Source organism: Sapajus apella, unplaced genomic scaffold, assembly GCF_009761245.1.
Source record: "Sapajus apella isolate SASKATOON/1434 unplaced genomic scaffold, GSC_monkey_1.0 scaffold16, whole genome shotgun sequence".
Lineage (NCBI taxonomy): Eukaryota > Metazoa > Chordata > Mammalia > Primates > Cebidae > Sapajus > Sapajus apella.
This window is the reverse complement of record NW_022436956.1, coordinates 20,980,149-21,003,955: the sequence shown is the minus strand read 5'-3', so window position 1 is coordinate 21,003,955 and position 23,807 is coordinate 20,980,149. Positions and strand designations below refer to the sequence as shown.

The 23,807-nt window shown below is 46.2% G+C and overlaps 1 protein-coding gene across 4 annotated transcripts in view; it reads left to right on the top strand.

Moving 5' to 3' along the window:
- The window catches only part of ZBTB16 (zinc finger and BTB domain containing 16), a 199,985-nt gene that overhangs the window by 73,397 nt on the left and 102,781 nt on the right, over window positions 1–23,807 (top strand). The gene's annotated exons all lie outside the window — the stretch shown is intronic.

Sequence of the window (23,807 nt, the reverse complement as noted above, 5' to 3'; positions counted from 1 at the left end):
ACAAGAATGGTTAAGAGAAGTCCGTGTGTGTCTGGTGAATGCATATGAGTAGTTAGAGACATTCAATACTTGATTTATTGGGCAGATTACCTATCATGGTAACCTCTGGCAGGGGCTCATTATTTCATATAAACTAAAAAGGAAAAAACTGTTCCTGCAAGAATGACTGATTTTCCAAATCACAAAGGGAAGCCATGCAGCCCAAACACGGTGCATCTCTCGAGTTATATTTTAGCCTTTTGCCTTACAGTGTCTGTCAGTAGGGACAATGGCAGGCCCAGCGGCCTGGGGGCAGAGTCAGAGGGCTGAAGTTCTTGGTCTAGTTCTGCTGCCTTGTAGCTGTGTGACCTTGGACAAGTTGCTTACCCTCCCTGAGCCTCCATCCTGCCCCCTTGCAATCTTGTTTTCAGGATGAAGGGATGGGAAAGCCCTCTGTAAATTTCCAACTGCTGAGTAAGTATCAGGTTTTCTGGATATTGTTCCATTGTTAACCAATGGCCATACCATTTATAAACCAGGTTTTGAGTCCATCTCAAGCATTGTTTGTGAGAGGGGCCTCTCGGCAGGCACTCATTTAAGAACTATTACCACGGATCACTCCATCTGCTGCTTGCTAGCTGAAATGCTGAATGGAGTTGTGGGTGTACCTGGGGTCTTTCTTGTTACAGTACAGATTCTTAAGGGGGAGATGTGTCTCCTCTCCTTTCTCTGAGATGGAAGTGTATTTATAGCCTGGTGTAAGTACAATCAGAAGGTTCCTATAAAACTCTGTTATTACTGCGGTACAAAGTTAGAAATGCTTGAGGTTTCGGCTTCTTGGCTCTTCCATGCGGCAATGAATATTTTATGGGAAAGGAAATACTTAGTGTCTGACTCTTTTTATAGTGCAGCTACTCACAGGGCTGGTAACCTTCCAGATCTTGCCAAAATCAAAATTGCTGTCTGTCCATCCCTCTACTCCCTTCTTCACAAAATTGAGTGGTGACCTGCCTTGCTGAGGTGTCCAGATTCTCTTGGTTGATGGATCCATTTACAGAACGTGGGGGGTACAGTTTTCAATCCTAATGAATGCCCTAAACCAGAGGTGCTGGCTCCTCCCCAGGCCTGCACCACTCCCTGGAACCTTGTGGTGCTGGTCAGCCTCAGCAGGGCCTGCTGGCAGAGTGCCCACTGGGTCTTCCAGTTGAAGGTCTCTATCTGCCTTTTCTGCCATGCCTCTTTCCTGCATGCCCACTAGCCACTGAGCAGAGGTGGCGCAGCCTCTCCAGAGTTCACTGTGATTTTGGAATTTAAAAAGCAACAGGTGAGTTTGAGGTCCAGCAGGCCCCAGAGGGGCTTTTTCCTTTTAAGGTCTGAGCTTCAGTTGAAGCCCTTGCACAGAGCAGCCATCGGGCTGCTAAGATTTTCCTCTCAGGTCCTCTTACCGTGGTCCCTTCAGTGACCCCAAGCATAAGGCAGGAAAATGGGGCCTCGGTGGTCTTGGCCCTGGTTTACTAGATCAGGGACTTTAAGTAAATGGTCTCCTGGCAGGTCAGCATCCTTGGAAATTTCTCCCCTGGTGGCCCAAGGGCACTGTGGCATAGGTGTTCCACTGGCCTGGCCCCGTGGTCCTGAGAAACCTATTACGACTACAGCAGGACCGCAGACCAGGCTGATGGCCAGATTACAGGGTCAAAGAACACCTTTCTCAGGTAGCTAGCCCACATGGTTCTCCTTAGAGGCCCCCACAGGCTGGTGAAATATTGGCATCTCCCGTGGAGGTGGGCTCAGTGGCCTCGTCTTTTTACCAGTACTTGAAAAGCCCAGAGTGGAGAGTTTGGCAGGTGTAAAGGTGTAAAGCCCAGGAATGAGATGCACAGGAGCACAGCTGGTTGTGTCTCAACACTGGCTCACGACAGTTTTTCTTAGCAAGGACAGGGCTGTGGCAAATGCTTAACATAATCTGAATATGGGCTCCACACTTAATTTAGTAGGACTCTGGGAGCTCACCAGCATCACTGCATTTGCCTTCTGCTCTGCCCCTGGTGTTTGTCTTGGCGCCAAAGTAGGGACAGGGAAAAATGATTTGCAAACCTCCGGCGGCTTTGGTTTGATCTCCCAACTCTGGTTGCATTACTGCCAAATGGAACTGTATTTTCACACGACAGCTTCGTACTGGATCTTTCTCTCATTATCTTTTCTTTTTCTTTCTACTTTTTGGCATCCAAACTCAGTAGCCAAAGGCAAGGTGGGGAATAGAGGGCTTTTGGTATCGTAGGCTTAGAGACTCACTTGTCTCTTAATATGTGAGGTTAAGGAAAGAGTTCGTTATATTTTGAATAAATGGGAATGGGGGCCGGGAGTCGTGCCTCATGCCTGTAATCCCAGCACTTTGGGAGGCTGAGTTGGATGGATCACCTGACGTCAGGAGTTCGAGACCAGCCTGGCCAACATGGTGAAACCCCGTCTCTACTAAAAAATACAAAAATTAGCTGAGTGTGGTGTTGGGCACCTGTAATCCCAGCTACTTGGGAGGCTGAGGCAGGAGAATTGCTTGAACCTAGGAGACAGAAGTTGTAGTGAGCTGACAGTGAGCTGACATGGTGCCACTGTACTCTAGCCTGAGCAACAGAGTGAGACTCCATCTCAAAATAAAAATAAAAATAAAATGGGAATGGGATCACTCAGTGGCTTACTGGAAAAACTGGGCCCCTTACACTTAGGATTGACCACATAGTTGAAATTAATTAGCACAGTTGACATTTAGGGTTCCTATGACCACGAAGTTGATGGGTGGGAGATAGGTAAGGGTCTAAGAATTGAAAATTCTCAAATGTGCTAAAACCTTCATTATTGGTCCTTATTCATGTTTTAACTCATTCTTCTCATCTGTAAAGTCATTTTTTAACAATGAAAATGGATTAAAGGAATGGAACCAGAGAGAGAAGAAAGAGGGAAAAACTTTTATTAATTGCCTCTTGTAGATAGACACTGCCATGTGCTTTGACATAAATACCTTTCAGATTAATTCCAAAGCTAAGGTTTAGCAATTCCCTGGTTCTGGGATTATTTGGCCCTAGGATCAGATAAGCCACCAGTATCCACTGAGTCATTCAGACTCCAGAGTTGTGCCAGATCCGATGGAAGATGCAGGAATGCATATAGGCTGTAATACCTGCTCTTGGGGGTTGAGACCACACACCTGTATACATGTGTGCACACACAGAGGTAGATACAGACAGCAGATCATGCTGGTGGGAGCTGTACATTCCAGTGCTCCAGAAATTCCTAGCGTTAACCATGCCTGGGATATTAGGAAGGTGACTTATGAGTCCCTCCATGGGACACTCCACCTCCTTAGGGCAGCTTGTGGCTGCCATGATGAAATTAGGACAGAAACACCCATTCTTAAAGATGCACAGTTTGTGAGTGTGGTAGGCAAAATAGTGGCTCCCTAAAGATGTCCTCATCGTAATCTCTGTAACCCATGAGTATGTCAGATTGCATGGCAAAGGAATGACTTAAGGCTATTTGCCAGCTGACTTTAAGATAGAGAAATTATGCTGGGTTATCCAGGTGGATCCATTGTAACCAATATAACCTCAAGGGTCTTTAAATGTGGAAGAGGGAGGCAGAAGAGTCAGTGTCAGTGTCGGAATGTGAGGAGGAGTGAGCCGTGAGCCCAGGAATGAGAGCAGCCTCTAGACAAGGTAGGGGGACAGTCTCCCCGTGACCCTCCAGAAGCCACAAAGCCCTGCCAGCACCTTGATTTTAGCCTAGCAAGACCCATTTTGAACTCCTTCCCTACAGAACTATAAGATAACACATTTGTACCATTTTAAGCCACTCAGCTTATGGTAATTTGTTACAGCAACAAAAGGGAACTAATACAGTGAGGCAGAAGAAATCTGAGGGGCTCGTCCTTGGGGAAATGGGAGCCAGTGCTGTTCCTTTTACTGTTCTCGAGGGCTTTTGCAACAGGAAATGACTTGCGGGAGTCCCTTGTTATCTGAAAAGCCAGGCAGGATGGACTTTTATTCAGCCTGGCTTCTTATTCAGCTCAAAGGAATGAGCATCTGCCTTTTCCCTACATCTTCTCTGTAGCCCTCACTTCCTTCTTGTGGGGAGGCTCCTTTTCTGCAGTGAATTCACTTTGTGGTATGGAATCTCATGGCAAGGGCTCTGAGTAAGGGATGAGGGTTGCATCGAATGCCATTGGATTCATTAGGCTGGGACCCCAGCAAGAGTGTTGCCTGGTGCTGATGTCACTCTCAACCTTCCTTTGCTGGAGTCCTTCTTGTAACTTGTCTTCCTTTTGCGAACAACCTGGGTGTGGTTTTAAAAATGAGTGAATTCTCCTAGAAGTGTTAAAAATAGCGCGAGCCTTCAAGTAGTGTCTTGGCATTTTGCAAAGGTTAAAGTCGCCATTGTTTGGGGGCTGAGGGTGCTCTATGTAGGGCCACCCAAAAGCAGCTGTGGAAACAGAGTCTGGCTGCAGTCTCTCCAGGTGTTGTGCATATAAGGGAGCGACTCTTGAGCTCATAGATCACAGATTTGTTCACAGGCTATCTGTCGGAAAGAACCTCTTACTTTACAGAGGGGGAAACTGAGGCCCAGAGCACGTAAGTGGTCAATGCAAGATCTTGCAGAGAGTTTGTGACAGTCTAAGAGCTGGTCACCCTAGTTCTGCAACTTTTGGAATGTTCTGAGATTCTTACCTTCTGATTACAGTCTGAGGGCTGTGGATGAGTTGTGGTGGTAGCTACTGAGATGAGCTTTCCAGTGCGCCCCCACCAAGAGATAAATGAAAGTAATCATCAGTCAGATCACTGCCTACTAAAAGGGGTGGATTTTTTGGCAAGGGAGGAGGTTTTACTCTTCATCACAGAACCTGAGAATATTTCTACTGAGGATGACTTTGTCTTGGAGACAACAGTTTTATTTTTAAGATTCAAGTGTGGTTTTAACTGCAGCGTATTAGCCCCCTCGTAGGTCACCTTGTGCTGTCTCTGGGGTTTATGACTTAGCTCTCTTTCCTTAGTCACATGTCCTGTACTCACACTTACGATCCCATTTTCCTGCCCCACCAAGATCACCACAATTATTCTAGGTTCTATATGGCATTGCTTTCCTGGAGGCTTTTAAAAAAATATTTGGGAGATCTGTCTGGAATGCTTGAGCACATTCATTTATTCCTGTAAGCATAGAGGGCCCAGGGACCTCCCAGGCTCTCTGAACCATCTGATTTCTTAGAAGGTTAAACTATTATGGAAACAGACATTGCATCTGTGTCTTCTCTTGTTTCCTGCATGCAGCGGTGACCTTTGGGGTACATTGTTCAGGATACCGACCCTTCTCTACCATTTGAAGTCTGCTATTCTCATCTCTCTACAAAAAGAGAAACTAAACTTCATTGTCATGATTAAGGTCACAGCCACCAGCAGTTAAAGAAGCTGTTGCTCTTCCCACTCATATTGCTGACCTCTCCCTAGCTCTCTGGAGGAAGAGCTCTCCAAGATGGGGGTGTCTTGGGAAAGAAATGAAAGTGGAAAGAGAAAGATGAAAAGGCCGCAGATGGCACTTCCCGTGTCATAGTGTCACTGGGGAAGGAACTTGGTGGCACACTGGTTGGGTATACCAAAGTGACACAGTGTGGATGTTCCAATGGCAATTAAGTATTTATATGACTAGACTCGAGGATTTCTAGGCTATGACACTTCCAAATCCTTCCAGCCCGCTTGTGGAAAGAGGCCTGGAGGCTTCCAGCGAGACAATTAGAGTGTGAATTAGATTGTGTCTTCTGGAAGGGAGACGAAGTTCCCTGCCTACTCTATTACGGTTTATTTCATTAAGGTTGACCATGCCCATTTCTTTGGGCAGAGGGAATAGGATGGATTCTCTGGAGGAAACAATGTAGCAAGGCAATGGAGAAATGGCCACACTGGAGTAGGGGGCTTTCTGGGACCTGGATGGAGCCTCCTTCCTCCCCTAGGGAAGGGGACAGAGGTGGGGAAGGGACTGCCTGGCTGTTCTGGGCATATCCATGTGTTCTAGTGATGAGTGTGGCCAGCCCCATGCTGTGCATCAGTGAGAAGACCGCTCAGGCAAGTGCTGCTGTTCCGGCAGCTTCTTAGGAAGGCAAGGTGCAAGGCGTGGGCTCCGGGTCCCTTGGGGCAGAGCCTGTCACAGAGCAGGATGAAAGGGCGTACAGGACCTGTTGGCAGGCCCAGCTGCCAGCCTCCGTTCCCAAGCTGGGGAGAGAGACAAGTGCATGTGAGGGCAGGAGGACCGGTCATGGGTCTGATGAAAAATGACTGTTATCAGGGCTTCCATTTTAGAGTAAAACAGGCCATGTGACTGCGGAACAGGTTGGATTTGTACTTCAAGCTTGGTAGATGTAGAATTTTGCAATGGAGGCCAGGAGAAGAGGTGAGGTCTGCAGGATGGAGGCACAGGTGTTTGGTGGTGGGTGCGGTGTTCCCAGACGCAATCAGCTTCACGCAGAGAAGAGGCTGTTTTCTACTTCGGTTGCCTGGAGCCTACATTCCAAACTTTGAGTCCTCTTCATCTAGCACTGGGCTTTGCATCTCTCTTATTCCCATCATACATTATTAGAGTGCACTGTTTTAAAGTCTTTTACATACATATGTCTTGCATTCCCTACTTAATTATAAGCTCCTTGAAGGCATTACATGTGTATTATGTTTCTTTGAATCTCTCTGTGGTGGCTAATACCATGTCCTGCATTTAGTAGGCAATAAATTTGTGTTGACTTTTGAGTCAAGTACCACTCTGTACTCCCTTCCTCTTTTTTAAAATTTATTTTTATTTTTTAAGTTATTGTTTATTTTTTTATTCAAGACAGAGTCTTTCTCAGCTGCCCAGGCTGGAGCGCAGTGGTGTAATCTTGGCTCACTGCAACCTTTGTCTCCTGGGTTCAAGAGATTTTCCTGCCTCAGCCTCCTGAGCAGCTGGGATTACAGGCACATACCACCACGCCTGGCTAATTTTTGTATTTTTTATTAGAGATGGGTTTCATCATGTTGGCCAGGCTGGTCTTGAACCCCTGACCTCAGTGATCTGCCTGCCTCTGCCTCCCAAAGTGCTGGGATTACAGGTGTGAGCCTCCGCGTGCAGCCTACTCCCTTCTTCTTATGGGGCTACTGACTCATTTCCTGCTGTCTTCCTCCTCACCTGCTCTCCCAGCCCAAATTTCTAAAATAAGAGGTAAGAGGTGGATACCAGTCTCTTTCTTCTCCAAAGTGATTTTGTGAGGATTTATACGATGCAAGTCCTGAGAGGCAAATGGACATCTAGGAACGGAGGAATTCCTGGAGCATGGCGACCACACTTCTGAAGACAGAAAGAGACCCTCCTCCCGGCTGTCACTTTTGATTTGTGGTTTTCCCATTGCCAGTTGCTCACACTGTTCCCCAGTCCTGAAGGGGATGGGGGCTGCCACTAATTCCCTGGCACCTCGTGACTTCCTCTTTTCCTCCAGTTATTATTTTTATTGTACTTCCTTCCTGCTTCTTCATTCTCCAGCTTCGCCAGTTTGTTCCATGTGATCGCTTCAGCTTTATTTGGAAACTGGAAGCCTCATTTTACTATAATAGTTTCTTGACGATTTTCTAAATGAAACTTGCATACTTCATCTGCTCCCCCACTGCTCAGATATTAAACAAATATCTCTGAGAGGTTTCCTTTTTTCCCCCTCAGAGACCAGCAGTTTGTTCAGACAGATGGCGAGAGATGGCGTGTGTGAGTACGTGCCCGCGGTCCATGTGTGTGTGTGTGTGTGTGTGTGTGTGTGTGTGTGTGTAGTAGGGGATTCTTATGGAAGGTGCCAGTTTCTGCAGCATCTCCTTGCCTTGTTGGCATCCGACTGTGGAGCAAGACAGAAGCATCCTGGCAAGTGACCAAACACAGAGTGAGTGTCCGGAAGGCCTGTCACCCTGATATTCGCGCAAAGAATTTGCTTCTCCGCGAATGGCCGGCTGTGGAGGAGGTCGGGGGAGCAAGTGGCTGGCCAGCCTCCAAGGCCAGATGTTCTGTAGTACCATATGTCAGGACAGGAAGGATAGCACCGAGGGCTCCTAGAGCGTGTCAGACGTCAGCTCCTGAACTCTGTAATCCTCATGCCCCCTTCCGTCCTCAGTCAGGAAAGAACAGTGTTTCCCCCCTTGTCTGCTTTTCAGCCCCGTCTTTCTCCATGAACCTTCTGGTCTAACCTCACCATGGACACCACTCCACAACACTCGCCTCGCCTCTCCTTCTCCAGCCCCCGGGCTGGCTTCCCCTTCTGGAGTGATGCCGCTTTGGTGCCTGTTTCCCCCTCATCTGAAACACCCTCTCGTCTTCTGTGCTGCTTCCTTGGTATCTTCTGAGCCCAGGCATGAGCCCCCCTCCTCGGGGAGGCCTGAGCTTTTGATTCCCACTCAGGCTGGATGTTGAGATTGTCCTCAGGACCTGACATGTGCGCGTGTAAGTACTGGGTTCTGTTATACTGTGTATTGTCGTCCCTCTTCAACTAAAGTGTTAGGAGGGTAGGCTGTTGTCTTATGCTTTGGTTGTATCCTTCACTATGCCAAATAAATACCTATCAGTCAGTCAATGGATTCTCAACTTGCCTAGGCCCAGGACAGAGGAGACCTGAGGATTTCTGCCTCCCAGCCGTGTTGAGTTGGTAGCCGGTGCGGGGTGCCGAAGGAAAGAAGTGTCGTTCCTTGGCTGCCCATTCTTGCTGCCATCTGCATTCTGATGAGTACATGGTGGCATGTTTAGTTGGATGGAGGGAACAAACAGAGGCAACGGCTGTTTTGAGTTCCCTGCCGTGGTAACTCGTACTCCATGGAGTCACTCAGGCCCCTGTGATCGGGAGTAGACAGAGACAGGAGGTTTGTTCCAGTCTCTCTTTTCTTGTACCTTCTTAGGGAATAGAAATGTCCTGCAGATGTGTGACAGTGATACTGTGTTGGCATTTTGTTCTGGAAGGCTGACCTAACTACTGTCTTTGGAAACACCCTCCTTCTCAGTTTCGCATTGGGCGCTTTCCTCTGTCTCATTCTATGGTCCCTGCCCATGCTGAGCCTCCCACGCCCAGCCACCTCCATTGTTTTGAGAAGGGCTTTGGGGCTGCTCGAGGACTGCAGCGCTGAGACCAAAGTCCTCAGCATCAGTCTCAGGACTCCGTATCATCAGCCCACCCTGCTGCCTCTGCAGGCTCCTCGCCACTGTCTTCACCACCCGCCCACTGTGGGTAAGCCAGGCTGGTCTCCTGAAGGCTTGTCTGGCACAACGTACTCATTTCTAGCACCAAGTCTTGGCTCTTGTGATGCCTCCATCACATGGTCTTCCCCCCACCCCATCCAAGGCTTTTTCCATTCTTAACATTCCCAAACATGGGTAGCTAGAACCCTTTGGAGCTTCCAGAGCCCCTGAAAGGACCAGCTGAATCTCACCATGTTCTCAGCCTGTCTCCAGTGACAGCTTGTGCTGCTCATCTGCTCCTCTTCTGCACACCCATAGTCATTTGTTGACATACTGGCACATCACCACATCCTCCTCGGTCTCTTTCTCTAGTGCTATCTTTTTGTCCACTAGGTTATGGACTGGCCAGGAGAGGGTCCTGTCTTTCTTCTTCATTAGCCTTACGCTAGCTACACATTTATTCAAGATATTATATTCTCAGTGTCATGCTTAGTTGCTTTACATGCACAGTCTCATTCATCTACCTTCTGAGGTAACGGTATTGCTAGTCTACTTGACAGATGAGAAAACTGAGACTTGGAGAATCCCAGATTCTTAGAACCTTGTGAGTTAGAGATCTGGAATTGGCACATGGCTGGTGTCAGTGTCGCTTCTTAAAGTTTTCATTCTACTGACTAGTTGTATCAGGCTCTGCCACTTACAAGCTTAATGACCCTGGGTGAGTTGTTTATTTCCCTGTGCCTCAGCAAAAAATGGAAATAAAAATACCTGCTTCATAGAGTTGTCCTGAGGATTGAATGAAATAAGGCATGAAAATGCGCAGAGTTGTGCCTGGCACATAATAAGTGCTCACCTATGTCTTGTACAGATTTGCTTCTGATTCTTCCTCATCATCAATATTATCTAAACATTGTTGTTGGTGTCACAGTTACCACTTTTCATGTCTCTGACATCATTTTAGCACCTGAGATGATGTTATGCTCTTGGCTTGCGCTCAGGAAGTGCTTAATGAATGACTGAAAAGGCACTTGGGTTTCGGGAGGTGACTCGGTGACAAATGCTCAGTGTGATGTTGTCTTTGCGGCAGATGCTGATTATGAGGTTGTCTTTGCCTATATTCAGGCTTGGCAGGTCCTGGTGGCGATGGTGGTTGGGGGTTAAAGCGTTGTGTGGAGTATGGTGGAGGCTGCAGCCAACAACCTTCCTGTTGCCTAAAAACTTTTTTTCCTTCCCACCCCCTTCCCCAGTAGCTCTATGCCCTGCCAAGTCTGTGCACAAGCCTTGAAATGACAAAGTACCCTTTAGTTAATTGCACAACGGATTGCCTAGAGTTAAAAGTTCTGATTTATATGACTATAGCTCTAACTGCTCAATAACACAGGCCTGTAATCTACTTTCATTTCAAACAGAACGGTGATTTATAGGGCAGCATGCCGCTTTAGCTCAGAAATGAGGTGTTCAACATATGCTCTGTTGACATAAATTTGGAATTTATCGCTGTTGTCAAAACTGCCTGTTGGACAAAGGTGGGTATTAAGGCAATAAATGGTTCAGAATAGTTTTCTGTCACATTTCCTAACCATTGTATTCAGTCTATTTGAGGGAAAAATATATACTTAAAAGTAATCAAATGTCCAAAATCCATGCATCTTGTTTCGAATGGTGGGAAGGGACGATGCAGGGAGGATGGAGGAGCATGGGGACTTGGGGAGGGGGAGCTGGGGGGATTGCGGAGGAGAAAGCTTTTCGTAAAGTTATGGCCCGTTTAAAAAAGATTCCACTCTGCTTCCTCCCCCCATCCCCATTAGAGGTGGGCTTTGCTTTCTCATTTACAAAAACGGGGAGGAAAAATGAAAGCTCATTAAATAAAAATAGCAAAGGACATTTTTATGTGTGGGCTTAAAACCAGCAATGTCAGGGAGGAGTTAGTGAGTGGGGCTGAGGGAGGCAGAACAGGATTTTGTTTATGGGGAAATAAAGCCCCTGGCCAGCGCTGGTTTCTCCGCCGCCTTGGTGAGCATGGGCTTGCTCCCACCTTCCCTCCCAGGTTCCGAGGCTCCTGTGCACAGGGTGCACGTGTGCTGGCTGATGAGAGTGAGGAGCTGTGGGTACCGGCTCTAAGCAATATGCTGTACTCCATCCAAATCCTGATTGATTTATTACCCACTGAACAGCTAAGATGCACCCACCACTCATCCATCCATTCACAACACGTTTCTTTAGCACCACTAATGCTGTGCCCTTTACAAGGCTTGAGAATATAAGATGAATGAAGCAAAGCCCTGTCTTCATGTAGCTGCCCATCCAGCTGGAGAGACAGAGCAACAAGCAGATGCACCCTAGTGAGTACATCTGCTCCAATGGAAACATATTCAAAAGACAGGGGCTGGAGGGAAAAGGGGGTCTGCTTTGAGAGGGGACAGAGAGGAGGAACTGGGGAAGGTTTCTAGGAATGGTACTGACCCTCTTGCCTAGTGAAATGTCCTTTTGGAAGTGCCAGGTTTCTACAGGACGATTACACAAAAATGTAGAAAAAATAATGCTAGTCATAGGTCCTCCCTCCACCCCAGATGTGTGATGTTGCGGTCTGGTGATCACTGATGTGTGCTAGTTTGGGTTTTTTGTGTTGTGGATCGTAAGAGTGGGGCCCACGTCCTTGTGCATTGAGGCTGCAGCCTCTCTTCTCCTCCATGCCATGGACCGGTCACTCCATCATCTAAGCACAGGGCACCCAGGCAGGTGGCACAGGCGACTTAGCAAATGCAGTCAGAGTCAAGGTTAAGCATCTGTCTCTTCATTCTCTCTTTCATGATTACCTAGCTTGCGATATGTTGTTGGTTATTGTGTCGTGTTGTGAGGCTGAAAGTGTGGATGTTTCTAGAGAGCCGCAGCTTGGCCTTGGCTGCTTGTTGGGCCTGGAGTCATTGGTATTATGCATTTCCTGTGTGCTCGGCAGCCTTGCATGTAAGGAGCAAGAGGCACATACAAGCTGCCTGGTACTTTTCCCCATGAAAATGAGCCCCAGCAGGGAAGAGGATTCGTATTTGTTGCTTTTATTTTATTTTTCCTTTTATCTCTGTGCCCACACGCTTGGACCGTCTCAGCCTTGATAAATGTGTGCTCTCACACACATGCACACAATCCCCTTTCTCTGGCCTGTGTGTTTGCCAAACACAAACACACACACACACACACACACACACACACACACACACACACGTCCCATGCATACTGGGCATGGACACCAATTGTAAACCTCATCTGTGTGGCTCACCCTCCTTTTGCCACCAACCCCTGTCCTTTTCACACAAAGCTCCCTGTTGGGAAAACTCATAATTTTTACACCACACAGCCTTGACTGGCCATTGCTGGAATTACTGTCTCTTTGAAGTGCTTTCTGCTGGGGCATTTACAGGCCGTTTTAATTACCTGCAGCTTGCAAAGGGCCTTGCTCTGTCCCAGCCTTTGTTTGTTTGTTCTTTGCAAGGAGTCTGTGCAGAAAGGAATACAGCTGACTTCTTTTACAAAAAAGGAAAGGGGGAGAAAGAGAAGTTTGGGGAGCCCTTAACAGAGCTTCTTGCTGCAGCCTGCTCTGCGATATCCTGCCCACTCTCATGAGCCCAGGAAGAGAGGCTCTCGCCGTTGGCTGTCTTACCTTCTTAACAGGTTCCAGCACCCTGGGTCCCACTCCTGGAGCCTGCCTGGGATATTTTCATTTGTGCATTTTTGTTTTAATTATTATTAAGTATATTTTCAAGCTTTCTACCAGAGACAGCAGAGCTGTCAAATCATGTTTCCTTCACCGCTGACCAAACCAAAGCCGGCTTCAGTTGAGCTGGGATCCCTCTTCTATTTTCAACTAAATCTGTTCAAGGAATGTGCATTATTAAATTATTGAGTTTAGACGTGGGCTGAGGGTAGGGGTTGAAATCACGTATGTGAAAGTAGCGCCCACTTTGAGCTGTCTGGTGTTTTTCTTTCCTTTTCTTCATTTTTCACTCGATTCTCTCTCTAAAAGGAATTACATATAAATAGCATTCTTTGGGGTTTCTGTGAAACATGAGTGTAGCATGTCATGTCTGCAGATGAAGATGCTAGTTTACTGAAGAAGCCTCAGAACTGCATCCCCTTTTTTGGGGGATTTTACAGCAGAAGGAATCTTTATTCATTTATTCACTTAGTCCAAAAATGTATTGAGGAATTGGAAACCGCATACATTGCTGATGGGAATGTAAAGTGGTGCAGCTGCTTTGGAAAACAGTCTGGCAGTTCCTTAAAAGGTTAAACATAGAGTTACCATATGAGCTGGCATTCCGCTCTTAGGTATATACCCAAGAGAAGTGAAAACATATGTCCACACATAAAACTTGTACACAAATGTTCATAGCAGCATTATTCGTAATAGCCAAGAGGTTGAAGCAACCAAATGTCCATCAACTGATGACTGGATAAACAAAATGTGGTATATCCATACAGAGGAACAAAGTACGGATACAAGCTATGATAGGAACGAAACTTGAAAACATTATGCTGTGTGGGAGAAGCCAGACCCCAAAGGGTGTGTGTTGTATGATGCCGTTTATATGAAATGTTCAAAACAGGCAAATATGTAGAGGAGGATAGTACATTTGTGATTGCCAAAGGCTAGGGGTTGAGGGGGATGGAGAGTGACTGCTAATGGGTACAAGGTTTCTTTCCAGGGTGATGAAACTATTCTGGAATTTGATAGTGATGACGGTTGTGCAGTTCTATGAATATGCCACAAGCCAGTGAATGGCATACTTGACAAGGATACATTTTATGGTATGTGGGAAATATCTCAACAGATCTGTTTAGAAAAGTGTACTGAATGTCTACTTTACACAGCACACACTGGCATACTCAGGTTATAGTGGGTGGTTTCTGCCTTAATGTAACTTATAGTCTAGTAGAGATAAAGAATACTAATAAAAAAAACAATATATAACTGAAAATTGTGTTAAATGCTATAAAGGAAATCCATAAAACTAATGATGGAAAATTGTGTTGATGGACAACTTACCTAGATGGGCTGTCGTTCAGGAGCAGCCTGACTTCACAGGAGTCCAGCACACAGTAGGCACTTAACAGATGTAGGGTGAGTTGCAGCAGGGCATGAGTTGTCTTGCCTTTTCTGTAGGAAGTTATCAAGTGCCTGTGAGACCCAGCTTGTCCGTGGACTCTGGGTGCCATGATTCAGTTTACTTTTTTTCCTTGGAGGCCTCTCTGTTTTTACTTCTATTTGATTAGATTGGGAAAATCTCAGTGACTCCTTTCTAGCTGCTGGTTTTCCTGCCCTTTTCAGGGAAAGAGTGGCTTAGATAGGAATTTGAAGGCAGATCCTGAGAAGTCTGGTGATATCTGCCTGTTTATATAGACTAGTAAGTCATGTGGCCTCAGTTTTCCCATCCACAAGATGGGCTCTGCACTCTCCAGGCCAGCCATAGGGTGGTGGAGATGATCCTCAGGAAACCCTTTCAAAGTCAGACATGATCTGTAAATGCATTACCTTCTTTATGATTAAAACCTCAGTTGAGGCCAGGCGTGGTGGCTCATGCCTGTAATCCCAGCATTTTCGGAGGCTGAGGCAGGCGGATTGCTTGAGGTCGGGTGTTTGAGACAGCCTGGCCAACATGGTGAAAGCCCTTCTCTACTAAAAATACCAAAAACAAACAAAAAAACCCCACTTAGCTGGGCATGGTGGTGTGTGCCTATGGTCTCAGCTGCTTGGGAGGCTGAGGCATGAGAATTGCTTGCACTTGGGAGGCAGAGGTTGCAGTGAGCCGAGATTGTGCCACTGCTCTCTAGCCTGGGCGATAGAGTGAGGCTCCATCTTAAAAGAAAAAAAAAAAAAAAAAGAAAAAGAGGAAAAAACCGAAACCTCAGTTAACTAGATATTCTTTTTTGCATTTTTCTAGAAGAAAGGAAGAAAGAACCAATAAAGAAGCTAATATCTATTTGGCTTTTGCCTTTTTTCTTCATTAAAATGACAACAACATTTACAATGTGATTTGGTGCCCATACAGGTAATCAGCTCAATGTCTTATCTTGTGTTCATAATTGATGTTTAGAATGATAGCTCTCCAGCTCAGAATCCTCATAGAAAAGTAATTTAATTTTCAGTGTACTAAAGCAGAAAGAATGAGGCAATATACATTAAAAAGGTTTTCAGAATGGTTTAATTCCAGAGAAACTTTCTTCGTAGGCCCTTAATAAACCTCAGTTATTCTCAAAAATCTCTGAGTTTCCATGGCTGGTCCATGGGATCTGGAGGTAGCATTGTGGCTTCCTGGCTAGAGTGGAAATATATAAAAATGATCCCAGGTAGCCAGGAGAAAACATGTCCTCCACATGTGTCCAGGCACAGCAAGGAGATAAAGGAAAAGTCTGTAGCTTTTTGAAAACCGTTTTCCCAGAAATCGGTTATTCGTGCTGGTGAAAAGCCTTGTACGGGAGAGGGAGAACAAAAACCCTGTTCATCCGTAACCATAGTTTAATTCCCTTATAGGGCCTTTTAGGATCTAGAGAGAATATTTTGGATTTATTTTTGTTTCCCTTGGGCTGACATCATCAAGCATGCATCATGGTGCCCTGTTTTGGGTTTGGAAAAAGCTCAGAGAAGCTATAAATCTTAAGGCATTTTACTATTTTTTCCTCTTCCTTTTCTAAAAGCACAACTTTTCTGGTCTCTTAAAAGGAAAAGAAAAAGAAAGAAAACTACAAAAGTATGTATTGATCTCTTCCCCTCAGATCTTAACTGCCCTGGCTGTAATACCTTGCTTACATCTGCCAGGTTTTTGTGCAGTTTTGCAACATCTCCTTAATCCAGTGAGCATAAATAGAACATTTCAATCATATTTGGCTACCAGGAACTTCACAGATAAGCACGCTAAGACCTTGTTGAAAGAGACTGTATGAGATTGTGTGCGATAAGATCATCCTATAGCCCAGTGCACAAATGAAAAACTTTTGTTCTTGGTGAAATTTGTTGATAGAGATATTTCAAATAAATGACTTAAGAGAACTCAGTATTTTTAAAACAAAGGACCAGTTACGTAACAGCCAGAAGCCCAGGCCTCCTGGTGCTCGGCAGCCATGAAGATCCCTCCTTGAGCAGTTGCTGCAGGGAGATTAGTGTGCCCCTTTGCCATTTCTGACGTTGTATTTTAGCACTCGAAGGCAGCCTTATCTGAAACTGCTGTACTTGGTGTGGTCATGGCCCTGGGGAATGCCATTGTCCTTCCTCATATTTTCAAGGCTCAGGACTGTTCCCTCCACTCTTTGGTCAGCTCCAGATTGGCCTTGATCCAGGCCAAGGTAGGATGCCTGGCTTTCTTTCTAAGAACTCCATAGAGGGCTTCTCTTTTGGACAGTAGGGACAAACTGTTCGTTTACTGGAGTGTGTGTGTATCTGGATATGTATGTAGGCAGGGTTTTTTCCATCTCTCCATTTTTCTCTTCTGATTCCCTTTCTTGTTTGCTCATGCATTCAACAAAAAATGAACCCCTACTATGTTCTGAGCTCTGTGGTGAAGATTCACAGGATGAATCTGGTATGGATCCTTTATGCGGGAGATATAATCCAGTCAGCACAGCCCCATGTCAGCCCCACAGCCTTTCAGTTTTGTAAACCCGATTGGAAAGAGCCTAAGACATCATCTGGCTCAACCTTTGCATTGTTGCAGAGGCATCAGGTGAAATCTAGAGAAACTAAGTGGTTTGGCCAAGGTCATTTGATGGATACCTGCAGAGCTGGAGTGAAAGCCAGGTCTCCTGCACTCAGCCCAATGTATATATATATGTACACACACATACATGGTCAACATACCACATTTTTTTTAGGTGATTCTTAAGAAAAAACATCTGGTTTAGCATTTTCTCCCCTTCCCTTTAAACAACTCCAAACCAACCAATGGCCACTGTCTTCCATAACTCTCCTGGTCTGGATCCCCAGCAGAGAGGCACCCGCTGTGCGCTCCCAAAATCTGCAGCATGGAAGGTGTTAACTAGCACTCAGTTAGTTCTTGGTTGTTTTTCTTAATCTGTTGTTTGAAATCCTTGGCTTTTATTGGTATATTTACTTTATGGCATACATAAAGAGCTGTATTAAAAAATAAATTGTGTTGTAAAAGCATTCGGTAATGTTTATTAATATTGACTAGTCAGGGAGCAACGAACTCTACTGCTAGAAGGATAATTTGTGGTAATACCCGCTAAGCATTCACAGCTTGTCAAATGACTATCTAATCTCAACATTAAAAAAAAGTGGGCAAAAGGGTAATTTCCCTTATGTCTTGAGAAAATGAAAGTGACCCATTCCCTAGCCAACATTAGAATGATCGCTTCTTTTTCTCCCCTGGGGTACCAGGCCTCCTCTCTGGTTCCACGCAGTCCCAGGGATAGATTTTAGTGGTTAGGTATCCGTTTGTCTTAGGGTGGTTGGAAATTGCTCCACTAGCTATAGCTTCTCATATGTCTGTTTTGGCTGCCTGAACCTGTGCTGAGGCCGTAAAAGACAGAGATAAAGACATAGTTCTTGTCCCCACAGAGTGTATAGTCTTAAGGAACTTACAAATGGCTTCGTCTTGAATCTTGAACTTAATATTCCTACAAAATATGTAAGGAGAATGACACTGGGTGTGACTAATGGCCTACTTAGCCTGGAATGTGGCACTTTTGGTGGCTTTAAGAGACATTCCTTGGGAAGACATTATGTCACCCTTAGAAGGAAGGGAACATTCCCCAGAGTATCCCTGATGCCCTGTGAATAGCATGTTCTGGCTTAGGGTGGAGTCCACTAGTAGAACAGCCTCTGTCCAGAGTATTCCTTTCTCACAAAAAGACACATAGAACGTAGAGGAGAATTAGGCTGGGTGTAGTGGCTCATGCCTGTAATCTCACACTTTGGAAGGCGGAGGTGGGAAGATCATTTGAACCCAGGAGTTCAAGACCAGCCTTGAACCAGGAGTTCAAGTCTCATAGCAAGACCTTGTCTCTATTAAAAACAGTTTTTTTAAAAAAGAAAGCACAGGAGAATGGACTGAATATGGAAACACTCTGCAGTCTCCATGGAAGTTGGCTTTGGGGAGGAAGTACTGATATCCTCCTAACTTTTCATTCATCCCTTCCTCCTAAAATTAGAGCACAGAATGCCATTGACTGCTTCACTTTTCCTTTGAATTAAAGGGAAATAGATGTTGAAAGTGTGTTTTTTACTTAAAGGTCTAAGGAGGAAGAGTGAGACTATTACTAAAGTACATAAGCTTTTCCTTTACTCAATTCCGTGTCTACTTGGAAAGGTGAATGAGGCCATGGTGAGGGTCTGTTATCACCAAGCTTAGTAGTCGGTTGCTTTTGAGGCTGAGAGCATTGGCAGAGCTCCATCAAGCGACCTACCTTATGCTGTCCCCATGTGGGGCCCAAGGCTGCATGTCAGCACCAACTTCCCAGGTCCTGCTCGAGAGGACCAGGAAGTTTGCATGGTGGCTGGGTAAGTCGATGATCTTGGAGAGTGTTGGTTCTCATGGAGGCGGTAGACTTTTTGGAGAGGAGAGGATAGTTTAGGTCATGGTTTGGATCTTACAGAATCTCCCATCTGCTTCCTATCTATTGAGTACCCCTTTGAAGCACTGAGAAGGTCAAATTGATGGTTGTAGGATCAGAAAGCAAAAGTCCAAAGCATTGGGGTGACTTTTGCATGTGGAGAGACCTCAGACCTACCATAGGGTGAGTTGAAAGTACCTATGTACTTATGTACTGCATTGATCCGGTCCAAGTGTTGTTTCAGAGGATGAATCAGTTTGGCTGAAAACAAGGACAACATTATCTTATAAATGCCCTTACAGGATAGATTTCCCACTTTATTTTTCCTCATTCAAAGGTGGGAGAGAGCAGTGGGTATTCCAGCTGTGGAACCCTCCCATTCATTTTTCCCAATCACAGGTCCTAGTTCCCTGTGGGAGTCTGTTCAGCAAAACTCACAGGTCAGACAATTTCAACCCTTGAATTATTGGAACTGAGGATTCTCTCTCTAAACCTTCCCTGCCTATTGGTGTGCTCCAGCTTGAGCCTTTTTCCCTGGGCTCAGGAACCTGGGAAGAAATGTGGCATTGGCAGTGCTCAGACGTGAACCCCTCTCTCTCAGCCAGCCAGGGGTGCTGGGCTTTTCCCCTGGACACCTGCTAGTGCAATGGGTTCTTCTTGTAGCCTTCTTCCCTTGGTCCCTGGCTGTATGGCATGGAAGCGGACTGAGCTTACCCTGCAGAGAGTAGACGTGGTGGATGCCCTCTTAGGGCTCAGCTGTTGTGGTCAGCTCTCCCTGGAAGCTGAGGGTAAGGAGGGTGGAGTATGGCTTGGGTCTGTCCTTGCTACCATTTATTCTAGGTTGATAAAGGCTTATCCTGAAGATGACAGGTTGGTCTAAAGCTAAGGCTTCATGCCTCTATGCAGTAGCCATTAGTCTTCCTTGTGTGGACTTTAGGAGCCACAGGACAGGGTCCAGTTCTGAATTGGAAGCCACCAGTAAGTTGTTGTACTTGGAATATTGTTAGGATGAGCAAAGGAATGCCATAGATGCCAATTTACACAGGGATTTCTACAGCATCCTTGACCAGTCCCTTTTCAATGAAGCCTTATGAAGAAAGGAAGTATAGGCCTGGTCTCTGCCATTATGGGATTTGCACTCTAAAACCAGATGAAATCTTTATGAGTTTTCAGACTCTCAGTAGCACAGAAATGGTTCAAACGATGAGCTTGTATCTTGCTAGCTTGGTTTTACTAGTGAGAGTTGTGTGGTTGAAAACCAGTGCGAAAGAATGAACTCTTCAGTTACTTGTTAAAAGGTTCAGTTTTGTTTAGCTTGAATTTCTCATCATGATTCAGCTTTCTTGAGAAAATAGAAACTTGTTAGAGGTTAATGTGTTCTTTGTCTTTTTGGACATAAGTAAAAATCTGTTACATGCAAGGTGAGTTTACCTAATGAGCCACTAAGAGTTGTGGAGAACTTGAGTCTGTTCCCCAGGAGTGGAGAATGAGGACCTGAAGCATAGAGGGCAATGGATTCTCCACTGAGTATAGGATGGAGATGCACGGGACATACTAGAACTGGGTTACTTTCAAAACAGTGTTCAGCAAGGTGGCTTCTCCTCAGAGGAGAGTGTGAAAACTCTACCACCAACTAAAGCAGTGTACAGAAAGGTACAAAAATGTCCCCAGATGTCTTCCTTTCCTGTCACAGTGGAGGCTGACAATCTCAGATGGCCACGTGCAATTAGACCTTATGAAAAGATAGTACTGGATTGGGAAGATGTGAGTGTGTGTGGTAAGGAAGAAGGAGGTGGACAGAATTTCCATTTTGATCTAAATGCTTTGCAGTTGCATAATGTGGTGATGGTGGTGGTGGGAGGTTGTGGTCTAAAGAGGGAATAGACTGTGAGTTCACACGAAGTTGCACTTTTGCTCCGGGAACCGGTTGGAATTCTATTTCCACATTGGCTGTTCTGCAGACTGTGCCATGGAGAGTCTGCCAGTAGCCCGGTCTCTCTGAAGCCAGGTCTGCACTGAAACTCTCCACCATTATTTTCTTTGAATTAGGAGAAGCCTTCACTTTTCCACATTCTTCCTTGGTATATGAACAAGAATTAGAGATGTGAGCAAACCAGTGCCGGGCTCTGTTGAACTCCCAGGACTTTTTCTCTAATGAACTTTGTGTGCTTTGCCCAGGTCTCTCTGCCAGAGAGGGAAGACCTTGCCCTTGTAGTTCATGTGGAATCACATGGACACCATATTCATCTCTGGTAACCTGTGTGGGGCACTGAGTTGGTGGGTCAGTTGCAAGGCAGTGACCTTACCCCAAGGAATAGCCAGGATAGGGTCTCTGAAGGTGGAGAAATGCACAACAACAGAGCCATTCCGAGGATAGGCTGTTGATAATTTCTGGAAATTTCTTTCATTGAAAGATAAATAGCAAGTGAGAAACGGAGAAAACTCAGGCCACTTGGATTAGGTTTTAAATAACTAGATTGCTGGGATTGGGTCTGGAAGTTTGCTTGGGCGATCCTAGCCTGGCTGCCTCAGTGTCAGAGGACCTCACAGTGCCCAGTAATGAGTGGGACGTGGCTCAGGGAGAATAACAGTGCCCCTTAGAGGACTGCCTTAGAGGCCAGGTAAAAGGATATGGGTAAGACTTTGGGATGATAATTTTGTCTCTATTGTAAATATTAGATATGATCTACATCACTTTATAGGTGATGATATGCAGAGAAATTGTGATAGCATGACTTGTCCAAGGCTAATGGCCGAGTTAGGTGGAGGATGTAGGTCGTCTGGTTGCTGGCTGAGCGTTCTTCTCTGTACCCTGCCACCTAAGGGCAAGTGCCTGTCACCTTTCACACCAAGCCGATCCAGTTGGCCAAGATAAGCCACTTCCACCAATGCCAGGCAAATCCATTCATACCTAGAGAAAAGGCAAGGGTGTTACCCAAACGAGGAGTGCTTATCATGGTGAGGGATTTCATCTAGAACCCTCAGGGAGAAGAGATGGGAGCGCCAGATGGGAGTTTAGCCTGGTGGTGGCTCCCACCTCTGAAGACCAGTCGCTCTAATGCCCTTTTGGAAAACAAATCCAAATGGGTGTTCATCCTCCTGTCCCTCTTGACAGCCACCCCTGAGAAGTGGGCACACCGGGAGCTAACAAATCCCCTGTGAAGAAAAGGATGAAAATCAACTGAAACCCTATGTTGCTATCCACCAGACTTTACTGTGATTGTGTGTGAGAAGTTCACCTGCTGAACCCCTTGTGAATAGAGCCTTTGCCACTCTATAGAACGTCTCTTAGAAAAGCAAGTATCTCTCATCCCCAGGCAAGTGACAGGAATACTCCACTATCGTGTGTGTTTGCATGTGTTCACATACCTAGGTACGTAGTTTAAAAGATACTTCGTCCAAAATGCTATTAGGACATGTCCCAGTGCCCAACATTGTGAAATATATTTAGAGTTAAGAATGTTCAGTTAAAATGTTTTGTACTGTTAATATTTCTCAATTTGGGTGGATCAGCATGGCAGGGAGCAAGAGAACATCACGGGGAGGGTACCCTTACAGTGTCATAGATAAGGGTGTGTGTGTGTGTGTGTGTGTGTGTGTGTGTGTGTGTGTTTTATGATTGAGAAATCGTTTGTCTTTGGCAAGTGGGGAAAGGGAAAGCAAGCAAACAAAACAAAGTGATTGAGAAAGAGCTTTGCCGAGAGAACTGTGTGTGATCCCTATCAGAAGGCTGCGTACAGTCGACACCGAATGCTGGTCCTCATGCTGTGGGAGCCCATCAACTGGCACTAAGGAGGCTCACCTGGGTGCCCCACATGGTCTTGACACACTGCTGGGTTCTCATTCTGGGACTTGGACGGTGGTGGCAGTGGGTGGCTTGGTTTTGCCACCATCTAGATGCTGCCAGCTTGAGTGTGTAATACTCCCTCTCCCCACCTGCAGTTTTATCTGTGATCAGTACCAGCTCTCCACCCTTTTGCTATGGTCTTAACACGTCAGCATTCTGATGCAGATAGAAGGCCTTGTTTTCCCTTCTGCCTGCTCCACTTCCCACAGATCCTGCTTCTGGCTGCCATGCCTGCCCTGTCCTGAGGGCCAAGGCCCCTGGGGAGGTTGCAGGGATGGCGCGGGGACTGGGGCGGAGGTGGAGGCTGGATCCTGGATCCAGCAATAGCATGTATGGGCTTGACAACAGGAGTGTGGGTGGGCGGCAGCTTGGAGCCTCTCCCCAGTGCTTGGCTCCCTGCCTCTTACCAGCTCCCAAGCTGGCTCATGACTGAGCCAGGGGTCTGGCGGGAGAGGCCCCGTGTTGGAAGTTGGGATGGGAGCACTGCTGCAGGTTGGGCCTGTGACCAGTTGTTACTGGAACCTCGGTCTTCCCCGGGGTGATAACATGGTCCCAGCCCACCTCACAGAATCATAGTGGTGGCAAAACGAGAGAATGTGTATGAAGAGCCACAGGTGACTATGACCACCCTACATTTATAGAATGATGTTATCCGGTTTCTTGAAACTCTGCTTTCTGCTGGGGCAAGACGAGAAAAGACACTTGTGAAGCCAGGCCTTAGGGGAAAGGTGTGCATGTTGGGGTGGGTCACTGCAGTCCTAAGAACATCTGGATGCCAGAGAAAGAAGCATCTTGCGTCTACAAGGCTATCAGTTTATTCATAGGCTTATTCAGAGCCTGCTGCATGCCAGTCACTGTAATGGGAGTTGGAGCTAGGAGAGAGAAAAGATACAGGTGTGGCCCTCCTGGGTCCAGCAGGCTTGTGCGCAGCCTCCACCCGGGGACGGCAGTGCTGTACAGAGGTGAGCAGAGGCTCGGGGCCTCCTATGAGGTCTGTGCTAGTTTGACAGTGAGCATTATGCCTGCCTGACTGTCCTGGGTGTTTCATCCTTCCTCCTTCTGGAATTGGATCTGATTTATTTTCTTGGTCCATGCACCAGTGGTAAAGCCTGTGGACAAGACCAAGAATGGGTCCTTCATGGGCAGCAGTCCCTGGGCAGAGGGCGAGATTTATACTGTCTGGGGATCCAAGGATATGTTTCCATTGATG